Source organism: Trichosurus vulpecula, chromosome 8 (assembly GCF_011100635.1).
Source record: "Trichosurus vulpecula isolate mTriVul1 chromosome 8, mTriVul1.pri, whole genome shotgun sequence".
NCBI classification, from domain to species: domain Eukaryota; kingdom Metazoa; phylum Chordata; class Mammalia; order Diprotodontia; family Phalangeridae; genus Trichosurus; species Trichosurus vulpecula.
Window position 1 is genome coordinate 228574490 of NC_050580.1, and position 15895 is coordinate 228590384.

General features: G+C 38.3%; 1 pseudogene; it reads right to left on the reverse strand.

The window, feature by feature from the left end:
* Positions 1-11253: 11253 nt before the first annotated feature.
* Positions 11254-13306, reverse strand: LOC118827884 (annotated as a pseudogene).
* Positions 13307-15895: the final 2589 nt, after the last annotated feature.

Here is a 15895-nt window from a genome sequence, read left to right on the forward strand (position 1 = left end):
AAGAAACACAGAGATATTGATGGATAAAGTTGTTGGAGAAGGGAGGTATAGCCATTCCAGGTTTGGGGCATGTCATAAGGATATGAATAGAAGACAGATTGACTAGAGTTTAGAATAGTTGAAGGAGAAAGTGTTATGTTTGTTTTGGTTTTTTTTTGACAAGGAAGTTAGAGTTGAAGTCACATTCTGAAGGACTTTGAATGCCCAGTATGTGTTCTATAGATGCAAGGTGTTGCTTTTCTTTGAATCTGAAGTTTTTAACTCCTTCAAAGACTTAAGGGTGTTGGCTAGTTATTGGTTTTTTAACAACAATGTATTTAATAGATATTGCTGCACTAAACACTCATAACCTCCAAACTATATGGTATAAAAAGCTATTGAAATACCGAGACCTAGTGAAAGAATTCAAAACCGTGTAGGAACAGGAAGAAATATACATCATCCCTGTTGTCCTATCTGCTGGTGAAGCTGTTGCAAAGATGCTTTTATTGAGCAATTAGAAGATGAGTTTATGTCCCTGAATTTCATTTTACAAAAATGAGTTATCCGTACAATCAACAATCCACTGAACGTTAGATATAGAGAAACAATGTTAGGATATGAAGTTGTCCCAAAATCAAATTTCTATCTGAGCACAGTTGAGCATAAGGATGAGAAGTTTGAGATAACAACAGCAATAGCAACAATACTAGCTATGTTAGTCCTAGATGTTGGCCAGCTTTCTTAAAGGATTGAATCGATAACCTAGTTTAACTATCGGTGGATGTTACTTCCCAGTGATCTGACCCTATTTGTTGATGAAGGCCAGAGATTTCTAATCCCATGATGTTCTTTGATCCACATAACAGCAAAAGGCATTCAAGAGAAACACCAAGTTTTCTGTGGTTATCAAAATCTGGGGACCGTTTATCCTCTGGCCCCTGACTCTTTTGCGGGGCATTGTGGGTGACAATGCTCTTCTTATTACTCTGTTGGTGTGGTCTGTGTCGTTCAGTCATTTCAGTAATGTCCAATTCTTCATGACCCCAGTTTGGGGTTTTCTTGGCAAAGACAGTGGAATGGTTTGCCATTTCCTTCTTTGGCTCATTTTACAAATCAGGAAACTTAGGCAAACAGGGTTAAGTGACTTGCCCAAGTCACACAGCTAGTTAAGTATCTGAGGCCAGATTTGAACTAAGGAAAATGAGTCTTCTTGACTCCAGGCCCAGCACTCTATCCACTTGGACACTGAGTTGCCTATGGTCTGTGTATATTCAATTAGTCTATTGGCTCTTTCTCCTCCACCTCCACTAGGAAAATTCTTTTCTTCTTTTACATTGCATTTCAATGGATCCTAATCACACGAGCACTGTAATGTACTTGATCATATGAGAATGGTTTAATTGTACATGCAATCTTTACTTGCACCCATAGGAGCAAAAGGAATAAACCAAACACATAAAAAATTATTTTCATATAGAGTGCATGTTTTCAGTTCCTCCCATGCCCAGGCAGCCCTTATAAGTCTATAGACACACCTCAAACTCAGGAGTTCTCAGACATAGGTCAAGTACTTAGGTGCAGCAGGAACATGTGCTTTTCTACTCATGGTTTAAGCGTTGCTTGTCTTCTTGTCCTACTCAATAGAATATACTCAGATCCTAGAGTACTGATTTCTCTTTCATCTGCTTTTCTTCCCTCACCACTCTTGTTGGTTGGTACTTCTAATGCTGCTTCCAAACTGCTTTCTGATGTGGCTACACAGAACTTTTTCTCCTTAATAGTGGGAAGTTGAATAAGGTCTAGGGCAGACACCTGCACTAGATAGACTCCTCCAATTATAATGCCATGCAATTATCAAAATACTTTTTAAGAAAAACTATTAAATTCATAGACCCCAGATTAAGAGGCATGGGCATAAATGATAATACAAAGTGGAGGTGGGAAGAAATATGATAGAGAGATAAATAATATAAATAAATACTGACTACTTTTGGCTAGCACCTGGGTCCACTCCCTGCCTCTCCTCCTGCCTTTTCTTCCTCATGGAGCTATGAGCACGGTGGGACTGGTAGCAAGCATTTCACGGTTCCAGGTGCCGGTGTCCTGCATCTTCAGCCCTTCAGAGTCCTGGAGAGTGGGCATCCAGGGATCAGATGCACATGTGATGAATGACCTTCTGAATTCTTCAGGCAAGTCCCAATGCCAAGCTGAGAAAAACAAAGTCACCAAACTGTTGGACTCTTAGATAGAGTCTTATTTTACCATTTCCAGAATCTAATCCTTGTCAATGCTCTCCCAGTAACAACCTGGAAACCAAAAGGTTAAAATAGATAGTGTTGAGGTGTCAATTGGGAGAGCTGGTTCAGATGTGAAAGAATTCACTTAGACCTTCTCTTTAGCCAATGGGAGCTTTATTGAAGCAAAAGTGCAGGACCTGCGACTTAGCAAGGAGCTAAACAAGGGCCCAATATAGGAAAAGAACCAGACTTATATAGACAGAAAGCTATACAGCCTGTAGGATGATGATGTAATTTTAGGGTTTCTTATGGGGGTTGGAGATTTAGTGACAGGATAAGTCTTGCAAAATAAGACACAGGATGATGACGAATGACACAAGATAGGGGAGACAAAGTGAATTTTTATGACCCAGGATGGGGGGGAGACAAGGAATTTTATGGCCCAGCATAAGGGGAAGTTTTATGGTATTTCAAGGTAAGGGAAGAGACTTTAAGGTGCCCTCAGATTAAAGAATAAATCAGGAAAAGAGGAACTCAACCCTTAAGGCACCTTTGTATCCACATCAATAGTATCATATGTTTAGAGTTAGAAGAAACTTTAGCAACAGGAAAGGATCTTTTGGTGGATTTCGTGAGACTGAAGTAGATATGTTTCCTACCTGAATCTCCCCCCCACCCCTGCAGATAATGTTCAGGGGAGTTACCAACATGACACTTAGCAATGACTACCTTGGGGCTAAGTCCCCTTTGTAAGCAATCTGGGTGTTAGCAGTTATCCCCTTGGAAGAATTTCCAGAATAAGTGGATGTTGACCAGAGAGTACCAGATGGTCATCCTTCTTCTCTTCCTCTTCTGCTATGGCTAATGAAAAGCCTGAATCCCTTTCTACATTGAATATTGGTAGTGTGTACCCCTTAACACAAGGAGTGTACAGAGCACCTGGCAATGGTACACTCCTTCTGCCATAAGCATTTATAAGTATTCTATTCAAAATATCACTGTGATTATATACAAAAGCATAACCTACACCACAATGCTTTTAGCTTCCAATTGGTTGAACTACAATAATCACAAACCTTCATTAAATAAATGTCCATGCTGGCCTATATGTATAATATTATAAATTCTGCTGATTTGTAGCTCTTTTGCCATTGACCAATCAGGCCACTCCCTTCCTACTAGCAGCTTCTATTCACACGAAGGTCTAAATAACTAATAGTAGCTCAAAGTTATTTTTTACTCAGAGGTATTTGCATTTTAATATCAAAACCTTAAGCTTTTAAAAATTATTTTATTTTTAATTTATGGAATAAAATAAGCATTTCCATAACATGGTACAATAAAAACGATGATTGCACATGAAGCTACAAATCTACTATGTATAACTTGCTATTCCTTTCAAATATACAACAAAATTATCATTTAAATTTCTTTTTTTCTTCCCTCCCCCCACAATGCCTACCATTAGACACATATACACCCACATATATATATGTATATATATATAATATACACATGTATATATACTTCTATTTATTAGTTCTTTCTCTGGATGCAGATAGTGTCTTTCTTCATATGTCCTTTATAGTTAATTTGGGTATTTATAATAGATAAAATAACTTATTTACTCAAGTCATTCTTAAAACAATATTGCTGTTACTGTTCACTTGGTTCTGCTCATTTGGCTGTTAATTATTTCATGCAAGTCTTTTCATGTTTTTCTAAAATCGTCAAGCTCCTCATTTCTTATAGCACAATAGTATTCCATTACAATCATACACCACAACTTGTTCAGCCATTCTCTAATTGATGGATATCCCTGCAATTTCCAGTTGTTTGCCACCACAAAGAGAGTTGCTATAAACATTTTAGAACAAATAGGTTCTTTTCCTTTTTTCCCTAATCATTTTTGGAAATAGACCAAGTAGTGGTATTGTTGGGTCAAAGAGTATAGGTAGTTTAATAACTCCTTGGGCATAATTCCAGACTGCTCTCAAATTATTGGATCAGTTCACAATTCCACCAACAATGAATTAGTATCTCAATTTTTCCACATCCTCTCCAACATTGGTCACTTTTCCCTTCTATCATTTTAGCCAATTTGGTAGGTATAAAATGATATATCAAAGTATTTTAATCTGCATTTCTCCAATAATGATTTAGAGTATTTTTAAAAATATGACTATAAATTGTTTTAGTTTCCTCATTGGAAAACTGTCTATTCATATCCTTTGACCATTTATCAATTGGGGAATGACTCGTATTCTTACAGATTTGACAAAGTTCTTTGTATATTTTAGGTATGAGATCTTTACCTGATAAACTGTCTATAAAAATTTTCCCCCAATTTTCTGTTTTTCTCCTGACCTTGGCTACATTTGTTTCATTTGTATAAAAACTTTTAAAATTTAATGTAATTGAAATTGTAGATTATAGATACACCTAACTTTGCTCTCTATCTCTTGTTTATTCATAAATTTTTCACCTATCCATAAGTCTGATGAGTAATATGTTCCATGTTCTTCTATTTTTCTTGTAAAGTCTCTCTTTATATGTAGGTCGTGCATCCATTTCGACCTTATTTTGGTCACTGGTGTGAGATATTGGTCTTTGCCTAATTTCTGCCATACTGCTTTCCAGTTTTCCAAATAATTTTTACCAAATAATGAATTCTTATCTCAAAATCCTAAATCTTTACACTTGTCAAATATGAGATTATTTGTTTATTTACTACTGTAAGTTGTATGTCTACTCTATCCCATTGATGTACCTTTCTGTTTCTTGGCCAGTACCAGGTAGTTTTGATAGTTACTGCCTTAAAATATAGTTTAAGATCTGGCATTGCTAAACTTCCTTCCTTTACAAATAGTAGTAGATAGGAAAAAGATAGTAGTACTATAATAGTAGGGGACTTTAATATTCCCCTCTCAGAACAAGATAAATCTAACCAAAAAATAAATAAGAAAGAAGTTAAGGAATATGGAGAGAATTGAACAGAAATAGAAAGAAATAAACCTTTGTCTCAGTGGCTTATGGTACCTTTACAAAGACTGACATATTAGTACATAAAAGTTTTATAGTTAAAAGCAGAAACATTAAAACTATTTGGATCATAATAAAATAAAAATTATATTTAATAAGGGACCAAGGAAACTGGAGATTAAACAATGTAATCTTAAAGAATGAGTGGGCTAAAGAATAAATCATAGAAACAATCAAATTTATTGAAGAGAAGGACAGTAATGAGACAACATATCATAACCTATGGGATACAGCAAAAGCAATGATTAGAAGAAAATTATATCTCTATATGCTTACATCAATAAAATAGAGGGAGAGAAAGTAGACTTATTAATTGGGTATGCAACTTAAAAAACTAGAAAAAGAACAAATTAAGAATCCCCTATTAAATACTAAATCAGAAATCCTAAAAATTAAAGATGAGATTAATAAAATTGAATTAATAAATAAAACTAGAAGTTGGTTAGATAAATAATTGGTTAATCTGATTTTTTAAAAAAGATAGAAGAAAGGGCAGCTAGGTGGCAAAGTAAGTAGAGCACCAGCCCTGGAGTCAGGAGGACCTGAGTTCAAATCCAGCCTCAGATACTTGACACACTAGCTTTGTGACCTTAGGCAAGTCACTTAACCCCAATTGCCCTGCCTTCCCCCTCCAAAAAAAAGATTCACTTTAAAAAAATACAAGAGAACCAAATCATCAGTACTAAAAATGAAAAGAGTGACTATACCTCTAATGAAGATGAAATTAAAGCAGTTATGAGGAGTTATTTTGTCCAATTATATGCCAATAAATTAAACAATTTAAGTGAAATGGAAGCATATTTACAAAAATATAAATTGACTAGATTAGCAGAAGAAGAAATAGAATATCTAAATAGACCTATTTTTAGAAAAAGAAATTGAATCAGCCATAAATGAGCTTCCTAGGAGAAAAGCACCAGGACCAGATAGATTACCAGTGAATTCTATCAAATATTTAAAGATCAACCAATTCCAATATTAAATAAGAATGATAGGTAAAGAAGGGATTCTACAAAACTCCTTTTATGAAACAAATATGATAATGACACCTAAACCAGGAAGAGTAAAAAAAAGAAAAAGAAAATTATAGACCAATTTCATTAATGAATATGGATGCAAAAATCCTAAATAAAATACTAGTTAAAAGATTACAATATATTACAAAGATTATAAATTATGATCAAGTGGAAATGCAGAGGTGGCTTAACATAAAGGAAACTATAATTGATTATATAAATAATAAAAGTTTTTAAAATTTTATGATTATATCAATAGATGCAGAAAAAACTTTTGATAAGGTTCAACACTCATTTCTATTAAAAACACTTGAAAGCATTGGAATAAGTGAATTTTTCCTTAATTTGATAAAAAGCATTTATTTAAAACTATCAGCAAGCATTATTTGTAATGGGGATAAACTTCCCAGCCTTCCCAGTAGGATCAGATGTAAAACCTTAAGCCTTAATAAAAGAAAAGGAACACCTTAAGGAGAAGGCAGCAACCAGATGAGGGAAGATTTTTGGTGGGTAGTCAGGAATCATATAGTCTCCTATTCCTGTTCTTTCTCAAAAAGTAGTCACTTGTATCAATAGCTAGTGGAAGATTAGTAAGTAGGATAAAGCAATCAGGGCTTTTTCTCCAAGGTGACAAAATTTAGAAGGTACCACCTGCAGTGTACTTCCTGTACTCTAGGACCTGGACCCTTGGACCGAGTCCTAGCCTAAATCCTCATCTCCCCAGTATCAGCCAGTTGTTCAGCAGCATAGAAACGTCATAGCATCCCAAGATGTGCTTTCTTTCTTGGGGTTACAACATCCCAGGTGTGCTTTGTGGCCACTCAACCCTACCCCTCCCATACTCCCTGACTTGCTGCAGGCACAAAAATGTCTATTTGTCTCTGAATGTTGGGTTCTACCTACCATAGTTACCATGTACCTTTGGTGTTTATGTTTGGTATTTTTTTAAGGTATAGGAAGGCCTGTGAAAGAGCAGGGTACATGAATAGGGGAAATGTGATTAAAAAGAAAATGGGGGAGAAAGCTCCTTTTTTAAAAAATATTAAGAATTTTGACATTATCCCAGTCTAAAGCCTAACCACTTTCTTTTAGGAAAAGATATAAAAGTTAAAGAAGGAAATTTAAGGTCCCAGAAAATAAATTAAGGGTGGTAATCAAAGTTAGAAAGGAAAATATCTTAATGTAGTTAAGGTCACTGCCTATCACCATACCCTGAAGGGATTAGGGGAAAGAAGAGAAGGAAGTTCTTGATTACTTCAGTTAATGGAAGTATTTCAGGAATTCAACTTTGACTAGCTGGACAGGAAAATCCTTAAAGAGAATGATTAAAGTGAGAATTGAAAGGTTTAGGAAAATGATTCTCCAAGGCATGCCAAAAGTTAACTGACTATACTGCTTGATGAAACAAAAGGCTAACTGATCTTTATTCTCAGGGTTGCAACTATTTCTCAGAACTTTATTTTGGAATTTTGTCTATTGTTTTTAGAATATTGTAAATTATAACCTAAAAATTACTTGTGAGAGAGAGATTTTCAGAGTCAGTAGCTTTGGCTATCTTTGATTCTAAGCAGACATGCTTAGATTACAATAATCTTAAATTGACAAAAATTGTTTCTGACAGGCTTATGCTTCAAACACAGAATACAGAATTTTCTACAATCCCAAGGTTCTATATTCTCTTTATACTCTCTTGTTTGATGGTTTTGTCAGTCTCTATGCATATTACTTTCAACTCTACAAATCCAGCCCTTCTACCTCTCCCAAATTCTAGTGATAAATCTCCAAATGCCTGCTGGAAAAACAACTCAAACTCTACTTGTCCAAAGTAGAATTCATCTTTCCCCTTAAATCTAACCCTCTTCCTAACTTCTCTATTTCTTTAAGGACACCACCACCCTTTCAGTTACCCCATATATCCAATCAGTTCCCAAACCTTGTCAAATCTTCCCTCCACAATATCTCTTAACATCCATCACTTCTCTCCATTCACAGGAACACCACCCTTTTCTGTCCCCTCATCATTTCTTGTTTGGAATACTGCAATAACTTGCTAATTAGTGTCCTCACCTCAAGTCTCTTTCCCCTCCAATCCATCTTCTACATATCTGACAAATCGATATTCCTAAAGCACAGATCTAACTGTGTTTTTCCTCTACTCAAGAAGCTTCCATTGCTCTCTATTGCTTCTAGGATAAAAAAAAACAAAAAGCTAAAAAACTCTCTTTGTCATTTAAAGCCCTTCACAAAATGGCTCCAAACTATCTTTCCAGATTGATTTCATATTTCTCTAAAATGAGATATTATTTTAATTGTAAAGCACTCACCCCACTGAGTGGCACATAGTAGACACTTAATAAATGCCTGTTTCTTTCCCCTTCTCTCCATCCCCTTTATGTACTCTGTATTCCTTCCAAACTGGCCTATTTGATGTTCCCCATATACAAATTTCTATCTCCTGTTTCTATGCATTTGCCAGTCTGTCCCCCATGCCTTGGAATGTTCTTCCTTTTCCTCTCCACTTCTTTCCAACCCTAGCTCCCCTTAAGGCACAACTGAGGTGTCATCTTCTACATAAAGCCTTTCCTGATTCTCCTAATTGTTAATATTCCCAGGTCCCCAAATGGCTTTCTCTTTATTTTGTATAGATTTTATTTCCTTGGCTCTGATTTCTTTAGTCCCTATTAGTTCAAACAAGTTTCCCTTGTTTCTCTAAATGCCTCATATTTCTTTTTTATAGCGGTGTAACAATATGCTGAATTGCCAATTAATTTATGAAATTATTAATTGATTTATTGCAACCCAGACAAAAGGGAAAAATCTCCTGGGAAAGAGATTCAGCTTGCTTTCACTTCACTTCACTTTATTCTTGCTTTCAACCCATGAATTCATTGCACCCAGCTTGTTCAGGAATAGGGACATCTGTGAATAGTTTATAGACTCAGTCCTGGAGCTCCCAGTTTATGACCAAGAGATAGGACCTCAAGAGGGTTCCCGTGGGTCTAGGTGGGGCCAGGTCTGCCTAGCTTTTTGGATTCTCACTGTGAATCACCATGATGGCAGGAAGCAGGGAGTAACTTTTTAATCACACTTTAATAAGGCTTAGAGAGTTCAGGGGCAAATGGTATGGGAAGGTACAAAGGCAGATGGCATAGGGACAGGGAATTGGGTGATGGAGAGAGGCAGGCAGTTCAGGGAAGAATGGGGAGGGGAAGAGGCACATGGAGTCACTTATATAACCCAGAGCTAGGAGCTTTAGGGCAAAATGGACCCTTAGCAGATGGAGGAGTACTCCCCAGCAGGAATTTGGTATCTCATTTTTATAGAGTTTTGGTGGTGGAAGACAGACTCTTATCCACCTTTCCTTAGGATTAGTTCATTAATATATACAAATCATTTCAAAATTATCAGCAATATTTTAGGTTTAGTTCATTAGCAGAACGTTTTGCTGCTGTTCTGCTGATCTTACTGTACATGTCCTGAGCTTCTCTGAGGCTTACAGACAATGGGCAGTTAGCAGGACTGAAGGGCCCTTACAGAAAGACCTAGATGGCTTTTTCTAATTTATTTAGCACATAGTTCCCATATATGGCTTTAGTTAATTTATGAAATAGTTTCCAGTGGCTCCTATGCTCCCCTAATTGATAAGACAGTTTGCAAATAACTGCTTATGCTCCTTTCATTTATAGGACAATCTGTAAGTGACTTCTATTTTCCCTTTTTCAATCTTACTATTGTTACCTTATACTAGGTACTTATAAACTTACTATATTATACTTACTATAAGAGGGAGGTGTGTTGGTGTGTTGGTGAGCAAAATGGGCTCTTTAGCACTTAGTTCAACCAAGTGCCCTTGAAGAGCTTGACCTTTGTTTCCTTTGAGTAATTCAGTGTATTTCATTGAGCCTTACTAGGTGCTAAGCCCCAAGCCCTATTAGGTGTGGAACCTACGTGGGTGTGAATTGGTGACTGGGGTGGGGCCCAATGTGGGGCTGGCTAAGGGGAGGTGCTAACTCCAGAGCCATGCCCATCTTGAGTCTTACTAAGTGCTAAGGCCCAGGTTCTAACCCCTATTAGGTGTTAACCTAACCTTTGTGGATGTGAACCTCCCAGGGTCCTAAGGGGAGGGGCTAACTCAAGAGCCAATCATAGCAGCCTAAGTTCTGGTCATTCAGATGACATTTGATGACGTCTGAAGCCCTATAAGAAGAGAGGACAGGGCCATTTGTGCAGGAGCTCTTTCCCACGGCACTGGTGGCGCGCGTGACTCTGGGCCAGACCTTGTTCTGAGCTCCCGGGCTAAACCTAGATGTTGGTAACTATGAATCTGTATTTGGTCTGTCTGTTGATGTTTGTAATTTGTTTGTAATTTGCTCTGAAGTTCAGTGTGCTGGTTTCTTCCCCTGAACTAAGTGAATGATATTTGTATGCTGAATTAAAGTAAGCTTGTCAACCCCTTCACCTTGCTTTCCTTAGTTAAGCAGATCAAAAGAACCTGTGCTTTCGAAGCATGCCTGCAGCTTTCTGGGTGCTGGTTGTAGGTGGATCTTACACCCCCGCAACAGCTGCTAGCCAGATTGTTGAAACAGTCGGGGGATAAGAACAAATATGATTTTAACACATGCCATTATATTTATATACCACAATGTATTTAACTATTCTCCAATTAATGGGCACTCATTTTATTTTCAGTTCATTTGCTACCACAAAAAGTACTGCATCATATATTTTGGTGTGTATATATACATATACACATACACATATATATACATACATACACATATGCGTACACACACATAGACGGCTTTTGTTAATACAGTATTACTAATTCTTGTCTGAATAGATCAACCAAAGGGGAGGGCAGTCCTTTTTTTTTTTAAGCACTTACTTTTTTACTTTAGGGAACTATCAAATTTCAACCGAAAAAAACCATGAATATAATTCTACAGCATATTACTGGGATTCTGGATGCTCTAGTCTTAGTCCCAGTCTTCATCCTCATCTCCATTCCCATCAAGGTTATCTTCTGTTGGAGGGTCCTGGAACTGGATGTTGGCCAGGAGGTCTCTCGTGGCCGCCGTCAGCCTGCTGAAGCCCTGGTGGAGATCCTCTTCTGTGTCAACTGGGTCTATTTCATCCGGTGTATCTTCTCCCTGAAAGGTAAAATTTGGCAACAATGATTGAAAGAAGAGAGATAAGGGTGTGCCCTTTGTGGTCCGGTGCAGGAAGTGATGGAATCCAGGGGAGTCAGAGGCTGAGATGTCACTTCCAGAGGCAGGGCTGCGGTGCCTCCTTCATCTCAGAAAGGATCACACGGTGATGGACATTTCTGGGGGGACTTTGGTATTGGACCTTCCGCCTTCTTTCAGCTTCCTGCACTATGGGTTCACCAGCATCTACTGTCTGCAGCACTTCTCTGACGTTTGTATCTAGCCAAGGCACGATGGTAGAAACCTTCCAGACAGAGTATGTCCTCCCAATGTATAGGGCAACCAGCTGGGTCAAGGCAGGAGGTTGGCTATAGTAAAGAGACCATCCTTATCTGAATACTGAGTCCAAAGAAAGGATGAGCTAAAACCGTGGAGTCTGGGCGCACAGTGCAGCCATCCAGCAGGGGCAGGAGAGCGCCAGGGAACGTGATGAGAGCCGGCTGAGTCAGACGAGATGCATTCTCCCTAGCAGAACTCAGTTCAACCTCCGGGAGATCATCTTGCTGACTGAGAAGAAAATATGCCAGTGGAACAGAGAAAGCAAAATTTGGGAGCTGGGACAAGTTTTTCGATGACTCTCCCATTCCTGGAGCATACGTATTAAGAACCCATAATCCCTGGCTCGTAATGCCAGCAAATCAATAATCAGCAACAAGAAGAGGAGGTCACGGTCTGCATCGAGGCTTAGGATAAGTTTGCAGAATTCCGGGGCTGTTCGGGGACAGCCTCTCCTCTCTAGGAACATCATGTGCTTGAAGAGAACCAGGTGGAAAGCTCTGTTCTCAGTTCTGCGACAATCTAGTCTGCAGGTTCCACTGGTGAGACTAAACAAAGGGTGAAATGCGCATTCCAAACGGTACAAAGTTCTCTCTATAAGATCACGAGCCATCTCCTGATCCTCCTCCTCCAGTCGACAAACATCAGTGAGCTGGAGCAGTGAGTCTATGTCATAAGGGTTTCCCCTGGAGCAGAAGCACGATATTATTTGGGTCCATGGATTCCACTGCATTTAGGAACTGGAACTGCACCTGCTGGTACGCTTGGTGGTGTTCAAACGTGAAGTACTGAACTCCCTTTTTTGACTCCTTTTTGACTGATGCATTGTAATACCTGTTTTGCTATAGCTGGGCCAGGTGCTCTTCGGAGTAGTCAGCCATGTGCTTCGGTGGTATCGACGAGGTCTCTGATCTTCGAGTACAGCTCGAGCTCCAAAATATCTTTTCAACTCTGTCTCTGGATTCAAGTATCTGTGCTCGACTTAGAGAAGAGGCCGATTCTCCATGATGACACTGCTATGAGTCTAATTTGATAGACCATTGGTAACTTCAATTTTCCCTAAAATGCTGTCAATATCTTCGAGACTATCATCTTCCAGAGTTTCTCCTATTGTGCTTTTCTTAATTTCCTTCTTTTTCTTTCGTGGCTTGTTATGCAGATTAGGCTGTGAACTAATTGTTGCCTGGTTTTCATGTGAAAGACCTTCTCCATCTCTTTCCTGGTTGACCTCTGGTTCTCCATTTTTAGTGTCTTCATTATTCTCTGCACCCTCTTATACCTTCAGTCTGTAATCTTCTCCCCTTGCTTTGTATAAAAGTTCATCCTCAGGTTCTTCACTGGCTATCAGCTCGTACAAGTTGCTAATGGCGCTGCGCTCCCTCCTTCCCCTCCTCCCGCGAGGGTCACTTGGCGGCTGCCCCACGTCCTCGTCGTTCTCCTTGCCGCCGTCATCATGACCCTCGAGGCCTAGGCTAAGGGTCCCAGGCTTCAGGGGCTGCCGGCCCCGCTGTTCTCCCCGCAGCCTCCGCAGGGCCCGGAACCACATCGAGGGCAATACTTCTTCTGCAGTACTGGCTGATATCATCCTCGGAGGTCAGTCCTGCATGCCAGGGCTACAAATGGAACAGTAAAGAAAGACGTTTAGGTTTAGTTCATTAGTTCATCATCATTCAAACCTAAAAGAAGAGTAAGCAATAATCCCATTTGGGCCCTAGTCCAAACTGATGAGAAGGGGCTCTATTTTGAGACTGAGAGGAAATCTGAGCCACTGTTTCAAGTATCTGGAAGGCAGACTTCTCTGTTGGCTGAATCTGATTAAAATGAAGACAACAAGACAACAGCATTTAGCAGAGAAGACATACACTGAATAGGAAGTTCAATGAATAGGCCCTTAGAGCCAATGCATAGGACATTTAGAAGCTATGGAGATATAACACCTGTTCAGAAAAGTGACTGGGAAAGTACAGTCTGACCCAACTGGGCAAAGGAAGCAGATGTATGATAAAACTGTCTCCAGAAGGCCAGAGACTTCCTGCTGTGACTGCCTTCTGTTCTCTGAATTGGAACCTAACAAATTCTTTTAAAGTGTGGCTCAAAAGCTATGTCAGATTCCCTGGCAAGTGCTTATAGTGGGAACAGTCCCAATTTTCAAGAAAGCATCTATGAGGTCATTACAGATTTTTGGTAAGTTTCCTGTAAACAAGTGCTTTTGAAACTCTCTAGACCCTAGATCAGAGGTTCCTAAACTTATTTGGCCTTTTAAAAAAACTTACTTTAAAAAAAATTACTCAGCATCCCTTTGGAAATCTACTTTCTCTAACCCTTTAACATTTTTTAAAATTTATTTTTTATTTTTAGTTTACAATACTCAGCTCCATAAGTTTTTGAGTTCCAAATTTTCTCCCCCTCCCACTCTCAGATGGAATTTAATCTGATATAGGTTCTACATATACCTTCACATTAAAATTATTTACACAATAGTCAGGTTGTAAAGAAGAATTATAACCAGTGGAATGAATCATGAGAAAGAAGAAACAAAACCAAAAGAGAAAAGGAAAAAAATGATCAAATAGTTTGCCTCAATCTGCATTCAGACTCCATAATTCTTTCTCCAGATGTGGATAGCTTTTTCCATCATGAGTCTTTTGGAGCTGTCTTTGAACCTTGTATTGCTGAGAAGAGCCAAATCTATCAAAGTTAGTCCTTATGGATATCGTGTGTCTGTAATCACGTATAGTAATCTTCTGGTTCTGCTCCCCTCACTCAGGATCAGTTTGTATAAGTCTTCCCAGGTTATTATGAAGTCCATCTGCTCCTCATTTCTTATAGCACAATAGTATTCTGTTACATTCATATACCACAACTTGTTCAGCAATTCCCCAATTGATGGGCATCTCCTTGATTTCCAATTCTTTCCCACCATAAAAAGAGCTGCTATAAATATTTTTGTACATACTAGTCCCTTTCCCACTTGTGTGATCTCTTTAGGACACAGCCCTAGAAGTGGTAATGCTGGGTCAAAGGATATGCACATTTTTATAGCCCTTTGGGCATAGTTCCAAATTGCTCTCCAAAATGGCTAGATCAGTTCACAACTCCACCAACAATGTAACAGTGTTCCAATTTTCCTATCTCCTCTCCAGCATTTATGATTTTCCAGTTTTGTCATATTAGCCAATCTGACAAGAGAGATGTGGTACCTAAGAGTTGTTTTGATTTGCATTTCTTTAATCAATAGTGATTTAGAGCATTTTTTCATATACCTATAGATATTTTTAATTTCTTCCTCTGCAAACTGCCTCTTCATATCCTTTGACCATTTATCAATTGGGGAATGACTTGTATTCCTATAAATTTGACTCAGTTCCCTGTATATTTTAGACATGAGGCCTTTATCAGAGACACTGGTTGTAAAAATTCCCAGTTTTCTGCTTCCCTCCTAATCTTTGTTGCATTGGCTTTGTTTGTACAAAACCCTCTCAATTTAACAATCAGAATCATCGATCTTACATTTCATAACGTACTCTATCTCTTGTTTGGTCATAAATTCTTCCCTTCTCCATAAATCTGACAAGTAAACTATTCCTTGCACTCCCAAAGTGCTTATAGTATCAGCCTTTATATCTAAATTGTGAACCTATTTTAACTTTATTTTGATATACAGTGTAAGATATTGGTCTATGCCCAATTTCTGCCATACTATTTTAACTTTATTTTGATATACAGTGTAAGATATTGGTCTATGCCCAATTTCTGCCATACTATTTTCCAGTTTTTCCAGCAGTTTTTGTGAAACAGTGAATTCTTAACTCAGAAGCTGGACTCTTTGGGTTTATCAAAGAGTAGATCGCTATAGTCATTGACTACTGTATCTTGTGTACCTAACCTATTCCACTGATCCACCACTCTATTTCTTAGCCAGTACCAAGTAGTTTTGATGACTGCTGCTTTACAGTACAGTTTAATGTCTGCTATGGCTAAGCCACCTTCCCTAGCATTTCCTTTCATTAATTCCCTTGATATACTGGACATTTGGTTCTTCCAGATGAATTTTGTTATTATTTTATCCAGCTCTGTAAAACAATTTTTTGGTAGTTTGATTAGTATGGCACTGAATAAGTAAAGTAATTTAGGC